Source organism: Macrobrachium nipponense, chromosome 10 (genome assembly GCF_015104395.2).
Source record: "Macrobrachium nipponense isolate FS-2020 chromosome 10, ASM1510439v2, whole genome shotgun sequence".
NCBI lineage: Eukaryota > Metazoa > Arthropoda > Malacostraca > Decapoda > Palaemonidae > Macrobrachium > Macrobrachium nipponense.
In genome coordinates, this window is record NC_087204.1 from 15,121,484 (window position 1) to 15,132,619 (window position 11,136).

An 11,136-nucleotide genomic window follows, 5' to 3' on the forward strand; every position below is an offset into this window, starting at 1 on the left:
CTCTCGACTGTGCCTTCAGCATAGTACTGACACTTCAATATGCTTCGAATTTTAAATTCAGAGGACTGTCTCGTTTCTTTCTGAAAGTTATTGAACAAATATTTTTTCCAAACGTAAGGCTTCTTTAATATTTTTCTATGTCCTACATTGAAAAAGTATTTCTAATTTACAGACAACTGGCTATATGGTTTCTTTAAAAGGTTGTACATTGAAAAAGTATTTCTAATTTACAGACAACTGGCTATATGGTTTCTTTAAAAGGTTGTACATTGAAAAAGTATTTCTAAATTACAGAATATATTTTGACGATAGCGATTAATGTTAATTTCTGCGTTGTTTTATCATTTTTATTCAGTTACTTTTTTTCTCCTCCGAATCTGCTGGTGTTAGAAGTTGAATACAATACGATGCACTTTTTTTTTATTTGGACCTAAAACGAAATTTCTTAGCACGAAATTGACTTTCAGAACCATAATTCAGTCATTAAAGACCAAATCGATTCAGATATCAAGAAAACGGTTGAAAATAAGTGAATGAAAGCAGAATATATGTTATAATAATGAAATGATTTCCGAAAAAACGATGTAAATGTCACAAGGGCAAGCCTTTTGGTTATGAATGTTAGAAAAAAAAAAAACACTCAAAAATCAAAAGATAGCCACCCTTATACATTATGAATGATACTCATAAAAGAAAAATACACTGTATTTTCAGCATCTTAAATGCATAAATAAAAATCACAGATCATTCCGTAGAATAACATGGGGAAAATCCCTTTTAGAAAAATATGGAACCCATAAAAAAACCAGTTTGTATATAGACTTTGATACATTCAAAAGGATCTCTGTGTCATGTTGACCAATCCTGTAAAAGTGAATAAAATAAAAAACGGCATTGAAATACTGTTAATTTAGAATAAGGACTTACTACCTGCAATTTACATTTCATGCAAAATGCCGTTACTAAATCCAGGAAAATATTCTAAAATGGAGCCAAGTTCCACGCTCGCAAATTTCTATTTTTGTTTCTGTTTCATAAAAGTTGAAAAATATGCACTTTTGGAAATGGCTTTTTTTTTTTTTACCTGGATTAAATTACTTTTTATGCCATTATCTATTTGATAACGTATTCGCCGACCTTGTTTATTATTTATTTATTTATTTATTTATTTGTTTATTTATTTATTTATTTATTTATTTATTTATTTATTTATTTTAGATTTATATATGAGCGATACGAAAAGATAAAGCGACATTCGTGTACTCTCATACAAACATAGCAGCAGGTGTTTGTTCTAAGACAGATTTACCTTCCCTGCGTGTCAATTCTAAATCATGGTCTTCCTGATCAGAGCGTTACTATGGTCATTTTCAGATTTCCTGAATGTTTTTGCTTACTCGGGGAGTAAGCCTACGAACTACTTTGTTGTTGTTCTTGTTGTTCTTGTTGTTGGGTTAGGAAAGGTCTATGGAAAAGCCTAAAAAGTTCTGAAATGTGGGTTTCGCGTTGAGTTAAAGATACAGGAATTTTAGGATAGGACATTTACGATATATTATTAGAATGAAAATGTAACAAATAAATAATGTGCATGTTAAACAGTACAGAACAATTATTTCTAATAAGCTATAGCATATTTATTTTAATTTTCGTTGGTCAAACGACGCTCTATTCGACCGTAGATTTTAGCACGCGCCTCTAGTAAGGTTGGAGGTCGGATCACACCTTGTTAATCGAAAGCAAAAATTTAAGTTTCGTTCAATTTAACTTAGATTTTATTGGTAAAGGTAACTAACACAATATTAAATAAGAATCGCTGACACAATGTAAAGTAGCGAATAAGCATGTGTCATATAGAGCGCCTTTTTCCTCTTTCGTCTTAGTGATATCAAATAGAATTCTTTATGTACGTTGTCTTGGAGGGATTACTGTACTTAATTAGTTGAATGAGCTTCAAAGATGAGAATTATCGAAATATAATTCAGAGAGAGAGAGAGAGAGAGAGAGAGAGAGAGAGAGAGAGAGAGAGAGAGTTAATTGTGCTCGCAGTGAAAACTGCTTACTATCGTATGATTAATTATAACTTCAGCGTTTTGTGTTAAAAAGTATCGTTGCGTTATAGAAGAATTTTTTTTTTAAAGAAATAATTAATGACCAAGTTCAAAACCAAAGACCGATCTTTTAATTAATAGCGTTAATTGAAGCGGGCAGTTAATATGTCTTCATTTTCTTATTGAAAGTTCCATGCAAGTGTTACAATTAGTTATAAAATGAAGCGTTAATAACTGTTGTAAGTGTGTTGTGTTTTCAATCGTTGAATTGATATTCTCTTAACGTAATATATATAAGTAATCATTATCCCTGCTTGTCACTGCAATCGTCCACAACAGAGTACTCCTGTTCATTCATAGGAAATTCATCTCTTCCTAAAAATCGAGTCTTGTCATTATCCATAAAACTGTAAATGTAAGAAAACAAGGAAGCTCTCTTAGTCTTTAAGATAAGGAATTGTGTTAACGAGTAGTATCTCCACTACGTGCCACAACACCGAAGAACAAAGCATTCACAATGTATTGTGTTTCTGGGTTTCTCAACCATAATTTTCTGTTGGTTTCTGTTGACTTAAAATGTTGTTTTTTCTGAAAGAACTATGTAGAACAGAAATCCAGCTTCAAAAGTCACATGCTCTCTTCGACAGAACGTAATAATTGTATCAATTAAAATCACACGGGGAAACTTATTCCCAACCATTCGTTTCACTTTCAGAGCTCAGAAAAGCAATGACTTTAGTGATAAAGTTGGCAAATATTATTCACACTATAGGTGAAACTCTGGCTATGGAATTCGAGTAAATGTGGATGGAAATCTTACGTGATAGGGTGAGAGCATATTTCTCAGATTAAAACAAAAAATTAAATGTAGAAAATATATGCGCATATGTTATGAAAAGGACACTGCTATCGACGAAGTGTAGTGTTTAAAATCGTATATCTTGGTGACAGTTGGTGTGTTCTTGTTCTTAATTAAAATGAAAGTAGACGCCTCAATAAAGCGAAGAATAGCTAGAATAAAAGGGTCCCCACAAAAGACGGAGCGTGAAACCAGGAAAACGCTGTATGAAGGATCTGTCCGACTGAGAAAGACTCTGGCCAATTGGATGACCAGAACTTCTCCTCTCCCTCTTCCTCTTGGCATACAAAACGGGCATCAGCTGGGGTTGTTTCCCTTTCATTGATATTCGAGTGGCAATTCGCACACTCTGGGTCCACTTCACAAGATACTACACGCCTCGTTTTCCGTTTCCCTTTTATTTTATTTTTATTTGCTTTTAGTTGCAAATATTTTTCACCCAGGGGTTTTTCTCGAAAGAGAAACAATATACGAACGCTCGAATGACGGAGCTAATCTGGTATATATATACGTTGCTGAAATATACAATTGCATGATAGAAACAGCATTGTTGATGCAATGTCAGTTGGGCAAGAAAGTTTCGCTTTATAGAAATCGTTTAAGGAAGGATTAATTCATAGTTATTAATTAATAGTGAAATTTTGGATTTAGCAAAGGTAAGGTAATATTGCATGGTACATCTCTCGTACCATCTTTAAACATCGATAAATACGATATTTAGGTCCTAATGATAGATATTCGCCAGTGACCAATAACTTCTCCAGATATCATCTTGACTTATAGCGTTGGCCAAATGCAAATTTCCATGATGATTTACATGAAGGAATAAAAATGTTAAGAAAAAATTAAGTTTCACAGACACAGACTCTGAATTACCATAGATAAATAGACTGATAAGCATAAGGATTATATTAATATACAAGGCATTCATGCAGTGGCGCATAGATAAATAGACTGATAAACGTAAGAATTATGTTAGTATACAATCCATTTATGCAGTGGCTCCTGTTTCGTTAATATTTTCATATTCAAGTGGCCAAAATAAAGATATTTTGCTGGTGGAGGAGCTTTGCACAATTCATGAGGTAAAGATATCGTATGTTTATTGGTGCCTTTTCTCGTACACTGTCGTGTTAGATGTTTTAAGACATTGGTTGTGATTGATAAAATCATCTATATGGTATCACTTGCATGAATATGCCATTAGTTTTTTAACATTCATATGAAATCGGTCAGCAATACACTATATTTTAATTCCCTTAGCGTGTTTAATTCAGAACTGTATTCTTGCAAAACTATTGTCTCATTTTTCTGCACGATAAAGATATCAACGTAGATTTGTTTCCGTACACAAGGTATGCCTTTGTGTTATTTTTACTTCCGAAACATTGCTTGATTTGGCTAACAGAATTATTTCAAGGTATTCTAACTTTCTTCATGGATACCCAAAACCATTTTACAGTTTGCTGCATCTTTTGACATAATGGGAAATCTTGCTGAAACTGTTGCATGCCGTTACTCATTTTTTTTTTGTGGCCACGGAAAAACACGCAGAGAGAGAGAGAGAGAGAGAGAGAGAGAGAGAGAGAGATTTATTCACCACGAGTGAAGTCATATACAGGCTAGATTGAACGTTACACAGAGCCATCTTTTAAGGTAAAACGCTGCGCCACCAATACTCTCAGGGTTAATGTCACAATAAGTTTTCTGACAAATAGTGTTGTATTTAAGACTCTGTAAATTTTAAACTTCACACGCTATGCATGCATGCATGCCTTTGTGGATAATGTCATTGGTCTGTCAGGAACACCCAAAAGAGACGAATTTTATTATAGATTTCGTATTATTTTAAATTATCACCATGATTTTTAAAAGACCAGCAAAATACAGATGCTTAAACGTAAGATGGTCATTTGTCACCCGAACCATGAAGATATGAAGACCTCTTTTTTTTTCTTCTTCTTCTTTATAACCATATGGTCAAGCAATGCCCTTCTATATATGATTTATTTAAAGGGCGTATTTATAGGGAGTTTTGATGACACAAAATGCGTTGCCAACTACGCAAAAGAAACAGGTACACACCGTGACTCAAGTTTATTGTAATCACTTATTACAGGTAATATTATTTAGATGATGCTTGACACTGCAATACAGGGATCAAATGACAGCGATGATCTATGAGTTTTTTTTCTTACATGACGCATGTTGTATTCACGTATATATACATACATATATATATATATATATATATATATATATATATATATATATATATATATATATATATATATATATATATATATATATATATATATATATATATATATTTTATATGAATGTCTTTTTACTGTAATAAAACAGTATAATACGAAGATAATTTTAATGTTGCAACCATATATTTCAAGCACTTCCTTCTGTGCTTCTTTGCTCCTGATCACTCTAAATATATGGTTGCAACATTTAAAATAGTGTTTTATGGGTCTTTTATCCTTATTATTTATATATATTTCCATGACTGAACAATGCTATTTTTTTGGGCCAGTTTGCCATTTTCTTGGTCAGAGGTTTGGTTTCTTCTGCTCGATATATTATATATATATATATCTATATATATATATATCTATAATATTTATATATATATATAAAATGCGTGGGTGAACTGTGAGGGTGGGAGTTTTCATCTGCTCCTATTTGTTCCCTCACTGTTATATCTCTGTTTCTCTCCTCGGCTGCTGAGCCGCTAATGAAATTGACCATTGCCGTTAGAGTTAAACGACTTGCTGTAAATCAGGTAAGTGGGTTCACTCGCCACAACTACGTATCTTCAAAGATGTCTTCACATGGCTCTGTTCCAAATTACCCTTAGAGAGGTGTATATATATATATATATATATATATATATATATATATATATATATATATATATATATATATATAATATATATGTATATATATTATATATATATATATATATATATATATATATATATATATATATATATATATATATATATATATTTATATACATTTATATATGTATATAACAAAAGAAGAGAACTTTAGCACTTGTCTCTTTTGATTTAAAGCTTAATTTTTGCTTGAATGCAGTGTAACACACCAAAAAATCCCATTATATATCTTTATTTGCTTTATCAAAAAAAATAAAGAAAATCAAACTGAATTACATTTAAACATCCAATTTCCAAATGTTGGTAAACAAAGCAATAAAACTGCAACTATTGATTTTAGTGTCCTTTACAGTATTTACTGTTTTTCCTTTATTGCTCACTTCAAAAATATACTTTGATACAAAATAAAACAGCGTGATATTCCTTCTCAAGCACCGAGGTAGCAGATATGAAGACGCCTCATATTCTACACCTGGAATAGCCGGAACTGTCTTTGGCATGAAAGGAGGAATGCCTGGCTGACATCTTCATCTCTGCTCACCCCATGTGGGGCTCCTGAGTCTGACACATCACTTATGGAGCAATTTCCTTCTACTAATTGGATTGTTTCAACATCGCTAAATTGCATTAGGCCTTGTGTTCACATCTGTTCAGTTAAAGCTTTTAAATAAGTAAAGGCAATGACGAACATTTTTATGAAGTGATCATAACTTTGTTTTCTAAGACATAATATTATCTACTTTCTAAACATGGTTTATTATGTCAGTTATATATTTGGTTGCTTTTACTCTGCTAGATTATTGCCTCGTCACGTGGCTGTTGGCTATGTATAGGTTGACAGTTTAACAGTTTTGAGATGCCATGTTACAGTGGAGGTAATATAATCAGAGGTCGTTCAAAGATTAACGGAATTTCTGTTTGGCGGAAAGGGGCCAAAGTAATGGACGAAACGGGTTTTTAAAATAAGTACAAGAAAGATATTCAGCGTGTAGACGATCAGCGTGAATGAAAGTGTTCTATTGCCACACAATAAACAGTCGTGAGTGTGTGTGTTTAAGTGTGTGTGGAGTTCAGGCTAAAGATCTTCATTGTGTGCGTCATTAAGCACATGCCATCATCTCCAAAAGGGGGTATACTGTCTACACGCGACTTGGACAGAAAATATTCAGCTTTCAATATCCCTCTCGAGTTACTTTTGCAAACAGAGAACTAGAAGGACTTTTCCTCTTCAGGCTTCGTGCCTTCGTCTGTTTTGTTCATCCGAAATGATTTTCCTTTCCTTATCATGATCGAATTTCAGCCACGCGGCAAGGAACAGAGAGAGGAGAGAAGAGGAGGAGAGATCGAGGAGCAGGCGAGAGAGAGAGAGAGAGAGAGAGAGAGAGAGAGAGAGAATGAGAGAGAGAGTTTCTGTAACTGGTTTGTTAAGTCATTGCAGGATAGTAATTCATTGTATTATCGAAAACACTTTTTAAAAAAGATGTGATGCACAATTTCGGTCAGTTTTGCTAGTGACGGATGTTAAATTTGACAGATGTTAGTAACTGATTTGTTAATACATAGTTGTGTATATATAGTATGCGTGTGTATACACACACACGTAGTAGCAGTTGTATAGTGGTCTTCGTATTTCCTATTACCGTTGTAATGTAAAATTAGCTGGTTCAGGTCGTAAGTAAAACGAATAAGCAGTTGTACGGAAAAGAAATGAATGGCTTTATCGCTTCTTACACTTTTATTGTTTTGGTATTTCTTAGCAATTAAAAATATTCCTGGATGTCAGATGCCTTCGTTCCAGTAAACATCACACATGTGACAGAAGCGCCTCAGTGGCGTGATCGATTCTCGGGCATTCCATTGAGGTGTGAGAGATGTCTAGTATTTCTGGTGATAGAAATTCACTCTCGACGTGGTTCGGAAGTCACGTAAAGCCGTTGGTCCCGTGGCTGAATAATCACTGGTTCCTTGCAACATAAAAACACCTTACAAACAAACACATGTGACAGCCTTAAAGTCCCTTGGTTCTGGAAACGCAAAATAAAAAAAAATAAAAAATTCGGAACAATAAATTTTGTGCGAATTCTCCCCAGAACATTTTACGAATTTTGCCTTCGTATTCAGTCTAGAAATATCCTCTGTTGTTAGCATTGGCTTTTCCCCCTTTGATATTGGGATCAGATAAATACGCCTTTCCGTTTCATTCCTCACGGACGCCCACACGCAGATCTGTACTTTCGTGGAACATATCCGTATGTTATTCTGCCGTTTCTTTTGTTTTTATTTTCTTTATAAGTCTCAGTGTTCAGAAAAAAAGAAAAAAAAGAGGACAAGCACGGCGAAGGGAAACTCGGTTCCAAAACCATTTCAAAAAATTTAAACTAGATAGAGGGAGAAAATGGAATTTGGGATTTTTAACCGGTGTGGGAAGGATGCATCAAAGAACGGTACCGCCAATAGAAAAAAAATAATAATAACAGTAGTCAGAAGATAATTGCTTATATACCGACAAACAAAACATATCTGTACCTAAACTACTTCAGAGAGCTCGACTAACTTCAGTATTGTTGACTTTAAGCCGCTCAGATCCCAGTTTAATCGCTCCACAAAACAATTAACCAACAAACAGAAATATATTACACTAGGGAATGAGACAGAAAGACAGAAAGAGGGTTAGAATCATGATGGTCTGTTATTTTAACCGAGTTTAGAGGGTAAATCGTATGAAGCTGTAATTTCAAGTAATTCAGGCACAACTTTCCTCTCTCTCTCTCCTCCTTCTCTCTCTCTCTCTCTCTCTCTCTCTCTCTCTCAAAACTGAAAGTGAATTCTAAGAACAAGATTTAAAAACTGAAAGTTAATTCTATGAATAGGATTTAAAACTGAAACTTAATTCTATGAATAGCACTTTAAGATTGAAAATGAATTCTATGAATTTTGTATTATTTCAATTCAGATGTAATACTAAGAGTAACCGATACTTCAAATAAATAACCTACATTTTATTAGACACAATTGTTCTGTACTGTCTAACATGCACAATAATCATCTTTTACATTTTCATTCTAATAAATAAATCGTAAATACCCTATCCTAAAATTCCTGTATCTTTAACTCAACAACTTTTTCGAACCTTTTTAGGGTTTTCCATTGGGCTTTCCTACCCTACCCCCCAACAAGAACAATATCTGCAAGACCAACAACAAAGTAGTATGCAAGGAAAACAGCCTAGTAGCCAATTCCATATACAAAGGCATAATTCAGTTAGCTTAAAAATAAAACTTTTATCAACAGCAACGACGAAGACGTTCTGATCCCTTTCGTATATCTGAAATTTCTGGCCGATCTCAGAATTCATTTCGTCACCAGGCATCACACGACTAAACTCCCGTCTCTCGAAGAAATTGCTCCATAAACGATGTCAGACTCAGGAGCCCCACAATGGGGTGAGCAGAGACGAAGATGCCGACACCAGCTCCATGTTCCATCCCTTTCATGCCAAAGGCAGTTCCGGCTCTTCAGTCTGGAATATGAGGCGTCTTCATATCTGCTACCTCGGTGCTCAACTCAAATGATGCAGCTATCCTGTTGACTGGGACTTGGTTATAAAATCAACTCAAATGATGCCGCTATCCTGTTCACCAGGACTTATTTCAGAGAAGTCTACTCCCTTCTTATAAATAATTTGTCAGGATCGTGTGAAATTATCGCGAACTTTCGATCATGATGCGCAAATTGAAGGTTTCCAATCGGAAACTTCTTCGTAAACTGCAATACACGTTTCACATTACTGTATTATTTTGCCTGTTGTTGATACTGTTTAACGCACCTTTGTCTCAAGCAGAGAAGATTACAGATACCTTATTTTTATGTGAGCTTGTACTCTGATGTAAGGTGCAGGAACTTACTAACAGATTTACAAACATACATAAATTGTATCTGAATGCATCTAGAAAAAGGAACATACTTATTAACAGACGTACAAACATACATAAACTATATGTGAATGCATCTAGAAAAAGGAACATGCTTATTAACAGACGTACACACATACATAAACATCTCTGAATACATCTAGAAAAAAGTATGCGCCAATGAAACCGCTTCATTCCCCCGAGGAATTGTGGAACGGCCAAAAGTATTGCATTTTTAAAGCCAGTGTATTACAAAGAGGACTTCACTTAGACGGAACAAACGGATACGGAATAAATACGCGGTTATGCCATTATCTGGGTCTATTTCGTTGCAAATTCTTTGTCGTAGGGATTCGTAAATCCCGCGACTTACAAGGGGATTAATTTGCGAAAGCATTGCGCAGGCGAAGCGCAGGTATTTTCTAAATTCAGATTAATGGAAATGTCGAGTGCATATTTGAAAAAAGATAGAAAGAGTCATTCTTTAATTCATTCTTGAAGTTATCACATATTTATTTGGCTTTAATTCAAGGCTGGTTTGTGTAAAGTACTAAAAATTAACATATATAATTCTTAGAATAACTATAGCCTGTATTAGGTTAGGAAAGGTAACAATCTAACATAAGAAGAGAGAGAGAGAGAGAGAGAGAGAGAGAGAGAGAGAGAGAGAGAGAGAGAGAAACCAAAACACTATCGGGATACATAATTTGCCATATCTTCTTGTTATTGAGGTGATATTTCTTCATCTTAAATCACAGCAAAAAATCATCGTGTTCGTTATCCGTTCATTTTTACTGCCTCAGTCCTTCCAACAATAAGAATTTTTTAAAACCAGTGGCTACACTGGGTCGCTGAAGACGAAGGATAAGAACTGATAAAAAAAAGAAATAATGCGATGCTCTTCGGAAACAGGAAGTAGGATGGCGGGAAATTCAGTCACTGGTTAAGGAGAATCTCTCTCTCTCTCTCTCTCTCTCTCTCTCTCTCTCTCTCTCTCTCTCTCTCTCTCTCTCTCTCTGGAGAATAGCAGTGTTCTGTTCCCTTCACGCAAAACATTTGGTGGCCATTCAAAAACAATGAAAATTTAAGAGCACACCGGGATGAAATCATGGTGAATTAAAACAAGTAAAGAATTGAATCTCTGTAGATCTAACTTCGTGGTAAGTTAAACGCGCGGGAGAAAGATATCACAAAAAAAGAATAGTATACAAGAGTAAATAAAAGGATATCCTAAGAATGGCATACAATAGTAAATAAAAGGACATCTTATTTTGAAGTATCTCCACTTATAAAGCTTCGAAAGAAAAGAAGCCTCACCGAGGGAATGTCCCTAAAGAGAATGAGGTTAATTTCCTGCAACGTCGGCGATGTTGCAGGGATGGTGATAAAATCCCAGCTTTTTTTTT